General features: G+C 48.0%; 1 non-coding gene across 1 annotated transcript; it reads right to left on the reverse strand.

The window, feature by feature from the left end:
* Positions 1-12,930: 12,930 nt before the first annotated feature.
* LOC134898905 (U1 spliceosomal RNA) lies at positions 12,931-13,096 on the reverse strand. The gene has a single exon (XR_010172594.1). It is a non-coding gene; the product is annotated as a U1 spliceosomal RNA (small nuclear RNA).
* Positions 13,097-15,799: the final 2,703 nt, after the last annotated feature.

Consider the following 15,799-nt stretch of genomic DNA (forward strand, 5'->3'; position numbering starts at 1 on the left):
TGAAACTTTCACCCAGTCAGTTATTGGTGGTGCCAACAGGGCCACCATCATATGTCTGCATTCCTAATATAGTTTCCTCTTGGGAAAAACATTCAGCCACCGACATGTTGACACACATGTACCAAGTACCCACAGACACATCGGCTTATGGGGGATAGACCTACAGTAAATCTGTCAGAGGGACAGATGGGATTTTTCAGCTCACAACCCAGCGTCAAAAGTACACAGTCTGGGAAATAATAAACTCTATAGTGATAGACTTGTAACGCTCTATAGATGTGCTGGTGAGGTGAGGAAGAAGCCCCGCCGCTGTAATGGCACGCTTCTGTCCCGCTCAGAAACAAATAATTAATTACGCTGGTGGGGTAAGGACAGTGCCCAGGCACTAATGTCCACTTTTGCCAGCCTTTTGTGAGGAATTTATGCTGCCCAGGGTGCCCCCCCCCCCCCAACGCCCTGCACCCTGCAGTGCCTGTGTTTGTGTGGGAGCATGGCGCACAGCATTCCGCTCGCTGCGTGGTACCTCAGAATGCCATCTGTTCTTCTGCTACTCGCCTGTCTTCTGACTTCTGGCTCTGTAAGGGGGTGACGGCAGGCTACGGGAGTGGGCATCTAGGCGTACCCAGCGATCAGCACCCTCAGGAGCTAATGGTGTCCTGTCAGCCAGAAGTAGAGCCATTGAACTCACTAGAAGTTGGTCATACTTCTCTCCCCTAAGTCCCACGAAGCAGCCTCCCTGAAAATAAGAAAAACTAACATAAGTCTTTTCAGAGAAACTCAGTAGAGCTCCCCTGTAGTGCATCCAGTCTCACTGGGCACAATTCTAAAACTGGAGTCTGGAGGAGGGGCATAGAGGGAGGAGACAGTTTACACCCTTTGAAAGTCTTAAAGTGCCCATGTCTCCTGCGGATCCCGTCTATACCCCATGGTTCTTAATGTGATCCCAGCATCCTCTAGGACGTATTAGAAAACAAATAACGCACACACGAGGAGGAGAGAACAAAGGAAGCTATAAGGAGGGGAGGGGAGGGGGGGGGGGGGAAGGTAAGGTAGTAAAGGCATATTGGATAAACTACAACCTTATACATATTCATTAATGTACCAGTAGTTAGAAGTAGAAGAGCTCTAACAGAAACCACAAAGCTTATCTAAAGCCACACCACACTGGATATGCCCAATCTCATTTGATCTTTGAAGCAAAGCAGTATTGGACTTTGTTACTACCAAGCAGTCTCCCATCCATGTATTATCAGATTCTTTAGGTGTTTTTAAACTACCAACACCCTTTTCTTGGTACATTTAATTTTTACACGTATTCTTTTATGTACCAGAAGTTAGAAGTAGAAAAGCTCTAACAGAAACCACCAGCTCATCTACAGCCACAGCACACTGGATTTGCCCAATCTCTCCTGATCATGGAAGCTGAGCAGTATTGGTCCTGGTTTTAGTACTTGGATGGGAGACCACCAGGAAATACCAGGAGCTGTGTGTATTTTTACAATACCAACACCGTTCTCTTGATGCATTCCATTTTGAAACATTGGGGCAGATCTATTAAGCCTGGTGAACTGATAAAGTGCAAGGTGATAAAGTACCAGCCAGTCAGCTCCTAACTGTCATTTTTCAAACCCAGCCTGTGACATGGCAATTAGGAGCTGATTGGCTGGTACTTTATCACCATGCAAATTATCATTCCACCAGGTTTAATAAATCGGCCGCTTATTCATTTATGTACTAGTAGTTAGAAGTAGAAGAACTCTAACAGAAACCACTAAGCTCATCTACAGCCACACCACACTGTATATGCCCAATATCACCTGATCTTAGGCCTGGTTTGTTCTTGGATGTGAGACCACCTGGGAATACCAGGTGCTGTAGGTAGTTTTATACTACCAACACCGTTCTCTTGATGCATTCTATTTTGAAACTTATTCATTGATGTAGAAGTTAGAAACAGCAAAAATCATCTACAGCCGCATCACACTGAATATGTCCAATCTCATCTGATGTTGGAAGCTAAGCAGTGTTGTGCCTGGTTAGTTTTTGGATTTCAGGTCCTGCCTTCTGGTTTGGCCACGGCACCTCGGAAATTCACCAAGGTCATGGCCGTGATGACGACCCTTCACCATCGGTGGACCAGGGAGGAATCTCTCCTCCCGATAAACATTCTGGAATTGCGGGCAGTGTTCAATTCATTGATACTGGCCCTGCCTCTAGTACAGAACAGGCCTGTTCAAGTACAATCGGACAACGCCACCACGGTAGTGTACACAAATCATCAAGTCGGCACTCGAAACTGCATGGCAAAGCTGGAAGTATAAAAAAATCCTCAGTTGGGTAGAACGTCATCTGCCAGCAATATCGGCAGTGTTCATTCCCGGAGTCCTCAACTGGGAAGCGGATTTCCTCAGTCGTCAGGACGTTCACGCTGGAGAGTGGAGAGGCTGCAGCAGAAATATCTGCACTGGTGTCAGTAGGTGACTGAGGCAGGGATGACTGGGAGATAGTGGGTGACTGAAGCATGTATGAGTGGGATATAGTGGGTGACTGAAGCCGGGGTGACTGGGAGATAGTGGGTGACTGATGCAGGGGTGACAGTGATAGTGGGTGACTTAGGCAGGGGTGACAGGGAGATAGTGGGTTACTGAGGGAGGGGTGATAGGAAGGGGTTGGGTAAGTATGGGAAGAAAGTGGGTGACAGGGATAATAAATGAATAAGGCAGGGATGATAGGGAGATAGTGGATGACTGTGGCAGGGGTGACAGGGACAGTAAGAGACTGAGGCAGGGGTGACAGGGATAGTGGGTGACTGAGGCAGGGGTCGCAGGTATAGTGGTTGACTGAGGCAGCGGTGACTGGGAGATAGTGGGTAACTGAGGCAGGGGTGACAGGGAAAGTGTGTGACTCAGGCAGGGGTGATAGGGAGATAGTGGGCAGCATATCTCTGCCTCACTGCAGCAGCACATTCCTGATTCACTGACAGCAGCACATCCCTGCAACGTTGACAGCAACACATCCCTGCAACATTGACGGCAGCACATCCCTGCCTCATTGACGGCAGCACATCCCTGCCTCACTTATAGCAGCACATCCCTGCCTCGCTGACAGCAGCACATCACTGCCTCGCTGACAGCAGCACATCACTGCTTCACTGACAGCAGCACATCACTGCTTCACTGACAGCAGAACATCCCTGCCTCACTGGCAGCAGCACATCCCTGCTTTACTGACAGCTGTATATAGGGCCTAATTAAGACCTGATCCCTGCTGTGCATATTCACACAACAGGAGATCAGGTCTGAAGTGCGTGTGTGCTGGTGCCACAGTGCACCGGCACATGCCAGAGATGCGATCAGCATCTCTGCCCAGTGAGCGCCTCTGCCTGATTGACAGGTAGAGGCGGTCACTGGGCAGGAGGAGCCGGGCCAGCGGCGTTGTGCCGCCATTTTGGGGGCACAGTCAGGACAACGCAGACATGACCGGACCGTATGGGGGCGGGGCCGTGACGGCTGTGTGACCCGGACAGCAACGGGCCTTATTTACTAAAATCTCAGATAAATTTTATGGCATTTATGTGCAGTCTAGTTTGCACAGTTGATAGAGTGTTGATCTTGCACTATCAATGTAAGCCTCACATAGGTTTGATACACATGTAAGTTTGTTTTTATTTTACTACATTGTGGTTTGTGGCTCTATACCATGTAATGCATGTCTTTTAACAGTAGTCAAGTCTTCCAATGTGCTTGTTAGTGAAACCCAATACATAGCTTTATTTTATTTTGTTTCTTCAAATATTACATAGTAACATAGTAACATAGTAACATAGTATCTGAGGTTGAAAAAAGACAATTGTCCATCGAGTTCAACCTATTTGTGGTGTCCTATGCATGATGATTTTACTAAAATTTCTGACTGATGCTGCTGTCAGCCATTACATTTTATCCCTATTTATAGTAACTATAATGCATGACTATGCACCATACCCCTGGATATCCTTATCCAATAGGAATTTATCTAACCCATTCTTAAAGGTGTTGACAGATTCCGCCATTACAACTCCCTCGGGCAGGGAATTCCAAACACGTATTGTCCTTACCGTGAAAAAGCCTTTACGCTGTATTGTGCGGAATCTCCTCTCCTCTAACCTGAGCGAGTGTCCACGAGTCCTCTGTGTTGATCTAACCAGAAACAGGTCCCGCGCAAGCTCTGTGTATTGTCCCCTTATATATTTGTAGATGTTGATCATATCCCCTCTTAGTCTCCGCTTTTCCAATGTAAACATGCCTAGTCTTTCAAGCCTTTCCTTGTATTCCATCATCTCCATGCCCTTAATTAGTTTGGTCGCCCTCCTCTGTACCTTTTCAAGCTCCAGGATATCCTTTTTGTAGTACGGTGCCCAGAACTGTACACAGTATTCAAGGTGTGGCCTCACTAGTGATTTATATAACGGGAGTATAATACTCTCGTCCCTAGCATCAATACCCCGTTTTATGCATGCTAATATCTTATTAGCCTTCTTTGCTGCAGTCCTACTTTGGGTACTACTGCTTAGCTTGCTATCTATGAGGACACCTAAGTCCTTTTCCAGTACAGAATCCCCTAATTTTACCCCATTTAGTAGGTAGGCATATGTCTTATAACTTTTTTTTTCAATATATAAACATTTTTATTATAAGATTTTCAATGACACAAGTACATCCAAGTTGCAGATTATGGATTGTGAAGGACAAATCAACCATATAAACAATTTAAGCAATTTAAATTGCATGCAGGTAGTAGAATATCAAACTCCTTGGATGAAAGTTGGTCGTAATAAACTAGGATAGAAAAGAATAAAGTAGAAAATAAGATTTTAAACCTACCGGTAAATCTTTTTCTCGTAGTCCGTAGAGGATGCTGGGGACTCCGTAAGGACCATGGGGATAGACGGGCTCCGCAGGAGACATGGGCACTTTAAGAAAGACTTTAGTTCTGGGTGTGCACTGGCTCCTCCCTCTATGCCCCTCTATGCCACAGTTAGAGAAACTGTGCCCAGAGGAGACTGACAGTATGAGGAAAGGATTTTGTTAATCCAGGGCAAGATTCATACCAGCCACACCAATCACACCGTATAACTTGTGATAAACTACCCAGTTATGAGTACGAAAAAACAACATACTGTAGCATCAGTGCAGGACCGATGCAACTATAACATAACCCTTATTGAAGCAATAACTATATACAAGTATTGCAGAAGTAGTCCGCACTTGGGATGGTCGCCCAGCATCCTCTACGGACTACGAGAAAAAGATTTACCGGTAGGTTTAAAATCTTATTTTCTCTAACGTCCTAGAGGATGCTGGGGACTCCGTAAGGACCATGGGGATTATACCAAAGCTCCAAAACGGGCGGGAGAGTGCGGATGACTCTGCAGCACCGATTGAGCAAACATGAGTTCCTCCTCAGCCAGGGTATCAAACTTATAGTATTTTGAAAAGGTGTTTGAACCTGACCAAGTAGCAGCTCGACACAGCTGTAGTGCCGAGACCCCTAGGGCAGCCGCCCAAGAAGAGCCCACTTTCCTCGTGGAATGGGCCTAGACCGATTTCGGTAACTGCAATCCAGCCATAGAATGCGCTTGCTGAATCGTGTTACAAATCCAGCGAGCAATAGCCTGCTTTGAAGCAGGGGCACCAATCTTGTTGGTTGCATACAGGACAAACAGCGCTTCAGTTTTCCTGACTCTAGCCGTCCTGGCCACGTAAATTTTCAAAGCCCTGACCACATCAAGTAACTCGGAATCCTCCAAGTCACGCGTAGCCAAAGGCACCACAATAGGTTGGTTCATATGAAAAGATGAGACCACTTTTGGTAGGAATTGAGGACGGGTCCGCAATTCCGCTCTATCCACATGGTACACCAAATATGGGCTTTTATGTGACAAAGCCGCTAATTCCGACACTCGCCTAGCCGAAGCCAAGGCTAATAACATGACCACCTTCCATGTGAGATATTTTAACTCCACCGTTTTAAGTGGTTCAAACCAGTGTGATTTTAGAAAACTTAACACCACGTTAAGGTCCCAAGGTGCCACCGGAGGCACAAAAGGAGGCTGAATATGCAGCACTCCTTTTACAAAAGTCTGAACTTCTGGAAGAGAAACCAATTCTTTTTGAAAGAAAATGGATAAGGCCGAAATCTGGACCTTAATAGAGCCTAATTTTAGGCCCAAATTCACTCCAGTTTGTAGGAAGTGAAGGAAACGGCCCAGATGGAATTCTTCCGTAGGAGCATTCCTGGCCTCACACCAAGAAACATAATTTCGCCATATACGGTGTAATGTTTTGACGTTACATCCTTCCTAGCCTTTATCAGCGTAGGGATGACCTCAACCGGAATGCCTTTCACTGCTAGGATCCGGCATTCAACCGCCATGCCGTCAAACGCAGCCGCGGTAAGTCTTGGAACAGACAGGGCCCCTGATGCAACAGGTCCTGTCTTAGAGGAAGAGGCCACGGATCTTCTGTGAGCATTTCCTGCAGATCCGGATACCAGGTCCTCCGTGGCCAATCTGGAACAATGAGGATTGTTCTCACTCCTCTTTGTCTTATTATCCTTAACACCTTGGGTATGAGAGGAAGAGGAGGAAATACATAGACCGGCTGGAACACCCACGGTGTCACTAGGGTGTCTACAGCTACTGCCTGAGGGTCTCTTGACCTTGCGCAATACCTCTGTAGCTTTTTGTTGAGCCGGGACGCCATCATGTCTATCTGTGGCAGTTCCCACCGACTTGTAATCTGTGCAAAGACTTCCTGATGAAGTCCCCACTCTCCCGGATGTAGGTCGTGTCTGCTGAGGAAGTCTGCTTCCCAGTTGTCCACTCCCAGAATGAACACTGCTGACAGTGCGCTTGCGTGATTCTCCACCCAGCGAAGAATTCTGGTGGCTTGTGCCATCGCCACTCTGCTCCTTGTGCCGCCTTGGCGGTTTACATGAGCCACTGCGGTGACGTTGTCTGACTGGATCAGAACCGGTTGGTCGCGAAGTAAGGTCTCCGCTTGACGTAGGGCATTGTATATGGCCCCTAGTTTCAGGATGTTGATGTGAAGACAAGTCTCTTGACTTGACCAAAGACCTTGGATATTTCTTCCCTGTGTGACTGCTCCCCAACCTTGGAGGCTTGCCTCTGTGGTCACCAGGATCCAGTCCTGAATGCCGAATCTGCGTCACTCGAGAAGGTGAGCACTCTGCAGCCACCACAGGAGTGATACCCTGACCCTGGGGGACAGGGTGATCAACCAATGCATCTGCAAATGTGACCCAGACCACTTGTCCAGTAGGTCCCATTGGAAAGTCCTCGCATGGAACCTGCCGAATGGAATGGCTTCGTATGATGCCACCATCTTTCCCAGGACTCGAGTGCAGTGATGCACTGACACAAGTTTTGGTTTCAATAGGTTCCTGACAAGAGTCATGAGTTCCTGGGCCTTTCCTATCGGGAGATAAACTCTCTTCTGGTCTGTGTCCAGAATCATGCCCAAGAAAGACAGACGAGTCGTAGAAACCAACTGCGACTTTGGGATATTGAAAATCCAGCCGTGTTGCTGTAACACTTTCAGTGAAAGTGATACGCTGTTCAGCAACTGCTCTCTTGATCTCGCTTTTATGAGATCGCTCAAGTACGGGATAATTGTGACACCTTGCTTACGCAGGAGAACCATCATTTCCGCCATTACCTTGGTGAAAATTCTCTGGGCCGTGGAGAGACCAAACAGCAACGTCTGAAATTGGCAATGACTGTCCTGTACCGCAAATCTGAGGTACGCCTGATAAGATGGATAAATGGGGACATGAAGGTATGCATCCTGTACACAAATGCGGACAACAGGTGTCAAGCCGTGTGTTGCCTTTGTCAAGCTGTAATAAGTAGGGGTAAGGACGTTAACCACCTCAGAACATCCTCCCTTATACGTCGTCTGCAGCGCATTAATCATTAGTCAGTGACAAGTTCAAAAACTTTGGATGACAGCGGAAGCAGTCCACTGACCACTAAATCCCTTCCTCTTGTAACCAAGCTCCTGCAAACCACACCACCAACTCCCTCAGTGTCAATTTCCTCCTTAGACAGGAAAGCCAATAGTCCTGCAGGCCATGTCACTGGCAAGTCTGACGAGTCCTCTCCTGCCTGGGATTCCTCCGATGCATCCTTGAGTGTAACGCCTACTGCTGCTGGCGCTGCTGTTGTTGCTGCTGGGAGTCGATCGTCATCCCAGAGGGGAAGTCGGAAGACCACTTGTACTACTTCCAGTAGGCAATTGACTGTCCAACAGTCCTTTGCGAGGAAGATGAAATATCACAGCAGTCATCCTGCTGCAAAGCGGATAACTCAGGTCTTGTCAGCCTGGGTGGTGAGAAACGTGGTTCCGGTATCCATCGTTAATTCAGAGGCAACTAGAGACTTGATTGAGGTACTGTGTCCCCGGTACCAAATGCCATCTAGGTTCCATTTCTCTAGGCAGGCGATACCGAAAATGTACACAGACCTCAGAAAAAGAGTCACCAGTGTCCTAAAAAATGCAGTTGTACCCAAGGTCCACTAGTCCACATGTCCGTGGTTAAGTGGAGCCGGGCAGACTCAGGACTATATGACTGTGACAGCCCACTGGGTAGATGTATTGCCTCCCGCAGCAAGAACAGCAGCGGCGGCACCAGTAGCAGCATCTCGCAAATGCCAACTCGTTCCTAGGCAGACTACGCTTTGTATCACCGCTTTCCATAAGAGGCACACAGCTGACAACCTCTTACGGAAACTGAGGAACATCATCGCAGAATGGCTTACCCCAATTGGACTCTCCTGGGGATTTGTGACATCGGACAATGCCACCAATATTGTGCGTGCATTACATCTGGGCAAATTCCAGCACGTCCCATGTTTTGCACATACATTGAATTTGGTGGTGCAGAATTATTTAAAAAAACGACTGTGGCGTGCAAGAGATGCTGTCGGTGGCCCGAAGAATTGCGGGCCACTTTCTGCATTCAGCCACCGCGTGCCGAAGACTGGAGCACCACCAAACATTCCTGAACCTGCCCTGCCATCCTCTGAAGCAAGAGGTGGTAACGAGGTGGAATTCAACCCTCTATATGCTTCAGAGGATGGAGGAGCAGCAAAAGGCCATTCAAGCCTATACATCTACCCACGATATAGACAAAGGAGGGGGAATGCACCTGACTCAAGCGCAGTGGAGAATGATTTCAACGTTGTGTAAGGTTCTGCAACCCTTTGAACTTGCCACACGTGAAGTCAGTTCAGACACTGCCAGCCTGAGTCAGGTCATTCCCCTCATCAGGCTTTTGCAGAAGAAGCTGGAGACATTGAAGGAGGAGCTAAAACAGAGCGATTCCGCTAGGCATGTGGGACTTGTGGATGGAGCCCTTAATTCGCTTAACCAGGATTCAATCTGTTGAAATCAGAGCAATACATTTTGGCCACCGTGCTCGATCCTAGATTTAAAACCTACATTGTAGCTCTCTTTCCGGCAGACACAAGTCTGCAGAGGTTCAAAGACCTGCTGGTGAGAAAATGGTCAAGTAATGCGGAACGTGACCCGTCAACAGCTCCTCCTTCACATTCTCCCGCAACTGGGGGTGCAAGGAAAAGGCTAAGAATTCCGAGCCCACCCACTGGCGGTGATGCAGGGCAGTCTGGAGTGAGTGCTGACATCTGGTCCGGACTGAAGGACCTGGCAACGATTACTGACATGTCGTCTATTGTCACTACATATGATTCTGTCACCTTTGAAAGAATGGTGGAGGATTATATGAGTGACCGCATCCAGGTAGGCACGTCAGACAGTCCGTATGTATACTGGCAGGAAAAAGAGGCAATTTGGAGGCCCTTGCACAAACTGGCTTTATTCTACCTAAGTTGCCCTCCCTCCAGTGTGTACTCCAGAAGAGTGTTTAGTGCAGCCGCTCACCTTGTCAGCAATCGGCGTACGAGGTTACTTCCAGAAAATGTGGAGAAGATGATGATCATCAAAATGAATTATAATCAATTCCTCCGTGGAGACATTTACCAGCAATTGCCTCCAGAAAGTACACAGGGATCTGAGATGGTGGATTCCAGTGGGGACGAATTAATAATATGTGAGGGGGGGCGATGTACACAGTGAAAGGGGTGAGGAATCGGAGGATGATGAGGTGGACATCTTGCCTCTGTAGAGCCAGTTTGTGCAAGGAGAGATTGATTGCTTCTTTTTTGGTGGGGGCCCAAACCAACCAGTCATTTCAGTCAGCCGTGTGGCAGACCCTGTTGCTGAAATGATGGGTTCGTCAATGTTTTTCTTTTCAATCTAAGCCCCTGCAGTTTTCTGTAAGAATCTGCTTCGCTATGATGATCAACAAGTCACAAGGGCAAACACTCAGGGCTGGAGGCGTAGATCTTAGGACCAGCTGCTACAAGCATGGCAAAGGTGTCACTATCATTGGTGACACCCAGAGAGGCAGCGAGGGAGATTGTAATGCAGTGCGCGCAGATAAGCAGCGCAATGGTAAAAAGGAGGCATGGTCTCATAGGTAGGGGTGTGGCCTGTTTTCCTGAATCTCCATTTTGTTGCTCCGGGTATCCCGGGGGTTGAGTGCTGCACCCGGGGACTAGTGTGTGAGTGGTGCTGGCTCCTGCACAGTGACAGAAACTGGGTGTTGCACGTAATGTTACAGTGAAACACCCATATTCTGTCACTGAAGAGGAGCCGGCACTTTGGTGTCACCCCCCTTGGCGGGTGACACTCGGGTGTGGGCCGCAACCCAGTTGTGATGCCACTGACCCATGGGAAGCTTTACGTGGCTTACCCATGTGTTAGTAGCCCCAAGCATCTTTTGTGTTAGTCCCTGAAGAAAAACTTCAAATATTTACAAATACATTTTGTAATCAATGGGCCTAATTCAGTAAGGATTGCAAATTCTGCTAAGTAACAGAATTTGCAATCCTTTGGTTCGCATGCTGGGGCCACCCAGCATGCCGCCTCCCTTCTTGACCACGCTGAAATTGCAGTCTCAGTGCAGTTCAGCGTGATCATAAAAAATGGGTTAGCCTCCTGTTGGTGCAGACTGTATGTGTGCGCAGGAAGCCGCCACCATTTTTGTGATCGCAGCTGCTGCATGTGATGTCATGCAGCAGCTCTGACCACGCCTCCTGTTTCTCCGATGCCGACCCCATTTTGTAGCCCTGCCCATGCACCGCTCCATCTCCGACTTGGAAATGGATTGTTGCTGACCCCCCCCCCAGCACCAATTGACAGTCAGAAGCGATCGCATTATCTGCGGGGTGCCGCAGAAAATGCAGGCGCATGCGTATGCTCTTAGCAATTTTTGCAGTTGGATTGCTTATTGCGATTGCAATCCAACCTGAATCAGGCTCTATTACCTATCACAATGCACTGCGGGTAGTACAAAATGGGGTTAATATAAGAGAAAACCCCCCCAGAGCTGTGCTCCTTAACTGTCCCTGGTGGCTAGTGGAGCGGCTGCCCAGTAATCAGTGTCCACGCTAGTGCGCACATGGCCCACCCCCTACAGCCACGCTGGATCACGGTATAGTGTGGGCACAGAAGTCCCTTACCTCCCTTTCATCAGCGGCCTCGTGATCCCGGAGGGCGGTGTGTGTGTGACTGACCTTAGGAAGAAACCGGAGCCTCCGCTGCAGTGACCCAGCAACCAGGGCACGGGAGTATACTGCGCCGCTGGGAGTGATGGAGCTGCAGTAAAGATGTCTATTAGACCTAACCTGCTGCAGCCCTTGTAGATTCTTATAAAAAAAGTTCTTCTTTTCTTGTCAAAATTAATAGCTAAGAATAGGCTGCCTGAGGCAGCCCCCTGTTAAGTGGCCTGCTACTGAAGGCACCAACTACAAACTGAGCTCCCTGTTCATGGAAGCGAGGTTATAGAGCAGGGGGCGCTGAGCATCTTGGGAACAGTCAAAAGCTTTGAGCCTGTTGGTGCCTCAGATCAAGATCCTACTCTACACCCCAATGTGAATCCTTGTGGAGTCCAGTGTACCCCACAGAAGAAATTAATGTGTCACACCCATTGGCAGCAACATTAGAATAGCTGCTGATGGGCACAATTGAGAAAGGAAGGGGGGAAAACATTTGAATCCAGCACATATATGTAATTTGAATATGCAATTTGTACCTTCCTACTTTAAAATGTAATGGATGAACCTCACCCTGTGAGAACTATCTTCATGATCAAGAGATCTCATACGCAAGAAAAGCATGTGTTGGGATAGGGCTGTGGAGGGCGGCTGCTCGAGCACACCCCCGTCAAGCTAAGGAGATTCAACTGAGGAAGCACAAGGGAACTCTTGTCTGGGGACAACAACTGCAGGGAGACCACATCTTTTCAGATGAAAATGAGAGGGCGGAAGGCTGCCTAATACTGAAGCACCCTCAAACATCAAACCATATGCAACAGCTAGTACAAGCATTCCTGGGGAAAGGTCTGCAGCAGACGGATTTGCATACGGTGATGTCATCCAAGCAGTGGGCCAAAGTTGGCTGGAACCCTCATCTGCATATGAAAAGAGAAAAGGGGCGCTTGGATGACCCCTAGTTCGCATTGAACACCCCCCACCCTCCTTTGGTGTGGGGCTCATGTTGGCCATGCCCCAGCCCCTGAAGCATTCAAGCTGATTTCTTGCTGCAGCTGGGCACTGTAACAGCTCCAGAGCTGCTCTGTAAGGCAAATAAAAGGGTGTGGGCCCTGCAACACCACCTGTAGTTCGCATTGTGCGTTGGAAGGCACAAAGTAAGCAGACGGGAGAAGTCAGGATAGTGCGCAAGGGCATAGAAGGGAGGGGCTCAAGAAAAGAGAAGTGGAAACAGACAGCAAACTAGGCTGGAGAGAGACCTGAGACAATGAGATCTAAATTATACCAGAGCCAACCAGGGGAAAGCACAAATGCAGTCCCCCCCCCTACCACAAATTATGCAGTCGAGATTCCCACATTTGGGGAAATCACAGAGGTCAGCATACCCAGAATGCAATGAATGAACCTCACCCTGGGAAAACAATCTTCATGACCATGGTATCACCTAAGCAAAATAAGTATGATTTGAGATAGGGCTGGGGAGGGCCGCTGCTCAGGCACACCTCCGTCAAGTAAAGGAGATTCAACTGAGGCAGCACAAGGGAACTCTCATCTGGGGACAACAACTGCAGGGAGAACACATTTTCAGACGAATGTGTGAGGGCAGAAGGCTGCCTAATACTGAAGCACCCCCCAAACAACAAACCAAATGCAACAACTAGTGCAAGCATTCCTGGGGGAAGGCCTGCAGCAGATGGATTCGCATATGGTGATGTCATCCAAGCAATGGGTATAGTTGGCTGCAACCCTCGTCTGCATATGAAAAGAGAAAATGGTCACGCAGGGCATGGCGGCCTTTGTGGGGTTGCGCTTGGATGACCCCTAGATCGCTTTATACACCCCCATCAGTGTGGGGCTCATGTTGGCCATGCCCCAGCCCCTGAAGCATTCAAGCTGATTTCTTGCAGCAGCTGGACCCAGTAACAGCTCCAGAGTTGCTCTACAAGACAAGCAAAAGGGTGTGAGCCATGCAGCACCACCTGTAGTTTGCATACACACATATATAGGACATCATCTCTTATATGCCCCAGGGGCAATAAAATAGTATCCTTATCTAGGGTATCCGTCCATGCCGCTACAGCACTACACATACACACCCAGGCCGACGCAATTGCCGGTCTGAGTAAGGTACCTGAATGTGTATAAATGGACTTCAGGGTAATCTCCTGTTTGCGGTCAGCAGACTCTTTGAGGGTAGCCGTATCCTGGGACGGGAGGGCTAACTTCTTGGATAAGCGTGTTAATGCTTTGTCCACCCAAGGGGAGGATTCCCATCGTAACCTATCCGTTGATGGGAAAGGATACGCCATAAGAATCCTTTTGGAAATCTGCAGGAGATTCCCAAGCTTTTTCACATAACTCGTTCAGCTCGTGTGAGGGGAAAAGGTTACCTCAGGCTTCTTTCCCTTGTACATATGTACCCTCTTGTCAGGGATAGGGGGCTCCTCTGTGATGTGCAAAACATCTTTTATTGCCATAATCATATATCAAATGTATTTTGCCAATTTTGGCTGTAACTTTGCATCATCGTAATCGACACTGGAGTCAGAATCCGTGCCGGTATCTGTGTCAACAATCTGGATAGTGGGCACTTATGAGACCCTGACAGTCCCTGCGACATAGGATCAGGCATGGGTTGAGACCCTGACTGTCCCAAATATTCAGCCTTGTCTAATCTTTTGTGCAATGAGTTTACACTAGCAATTAAAACATTCCACATATCCATCCAATCAGGTGTCGGCGGAGACACCACATTCATTTTCTCCCGCTCCTCTCTAATATAGCCTTCTTCCTCAGACATGTCGACACACGCGTACCGACACACCACACACACAGGGAATGCTTTTACTGAAGACATTTCCCCCACAAGGCCCTTTGGCAGAGCTGGCCCTAACCAATATGATGCCCTAGGCAAGATTTTGCCTGGTGCCCCCTAGCACCACCGCTGGTTCCGCCTCTGACCTTGCACCTCTTTCCCAGCACCATCAAACCTCACCCATAACAGTACTTATTTTGGTGTTTGTACCCCCTATATTTTAAACAGGAACAGTTCGCACATTTGGCGCACAGTCCAAAAAGGGGTGTGTTTTTGCTGGCAATGGGCATGTCCACACAATAGTACCCCCAATTAAAATTCCGCCACACAGTACTGCAATTTTATTCACATTTGATCACGTGATAGTGTCCATAATTCACATTACATCCCACAGTAGTATCACTTTACCTTATAAACGTTACTTCGTACAGTAGTGCTCCTTATTCACATTACATCACACTGAATTGCTCCTTATTTACATTACACCACACCCTATTGCTCTTTATTCACATTAGACAACACAGTAAATGCCCTTTCTATACGCAACGCTACATATTAGAGCACCTTATACACATAATGCCACACATTAGTAATGCATTTATACACATAATTCCACACAGTAATGCCCCTTACACATATGAGACACATCATTAATGTCCTTATAAACATAATGCGTCTTACACATTATGACAACCTTTATTAATGCCCTTTTACACATAATGGCCCTCATTCCGAGTTGTTAGCTCGCAAGCTGCTTTTAGCAGCATTGCACACGCTAAGCCGCCGACTACTGGGAGTGAATCTTAGCTTATCAAAATTGCGAACGAAAGATTAGCAGAATTGCGAATAGACACTTCTTAGCAGTTTCTGAGTAGCTCCAGACTTACTCGACAACTGTGATCAGTTCAGTCAGTTTCGTTCCTGGTTTGACGTCACAAACACACCCAGCGTTCGCCCAGACACTCCCCCGTTTCTTCAGACACTCCCGCGTTTTACCCAGAAACGGCAGCGTTTTTTCACACACACCCATAAAACGGCCAGTATCCGCCCAGAAACACCCACTTCCTGTCAATCACACTACGATCAGCAGAACAAAGAAAAAACCTCGTAATGCCGTGAGTAAAATACCTAACTGCATAGCAAATTTACTTTGCGCAGTCGCAGAGCGAACATTGCGCATGCGCAATTAGCGGAAAATCGCTGCGATGCGAAGAAAATTACAGAGCGAACAACTCGGAATGACCACCCTTGCGCATGCGCAATTAGCGGAAAATCGCTGCGATGCGAAGAAAATTACCGAGCGAACAACTCGGAATGACCACCAATGTCCCTTACACATATGCCGCACA

Source organism: Pseudophryne corroboree, chromosome 3 (assembly GCF_028390025.1).
Source record: "Pseudophryne corroboree isolate aPseCor3 chromosome 3, aPseCor3.hap2, whole genome shotgun sequence".
Classification (NCBI taxonomy): Eukaryota; Metazoa; Chordata; class Amphibia; order Anura; family Myobatrachidae; genus Pseudophryne; species Pseudophryne corroboree.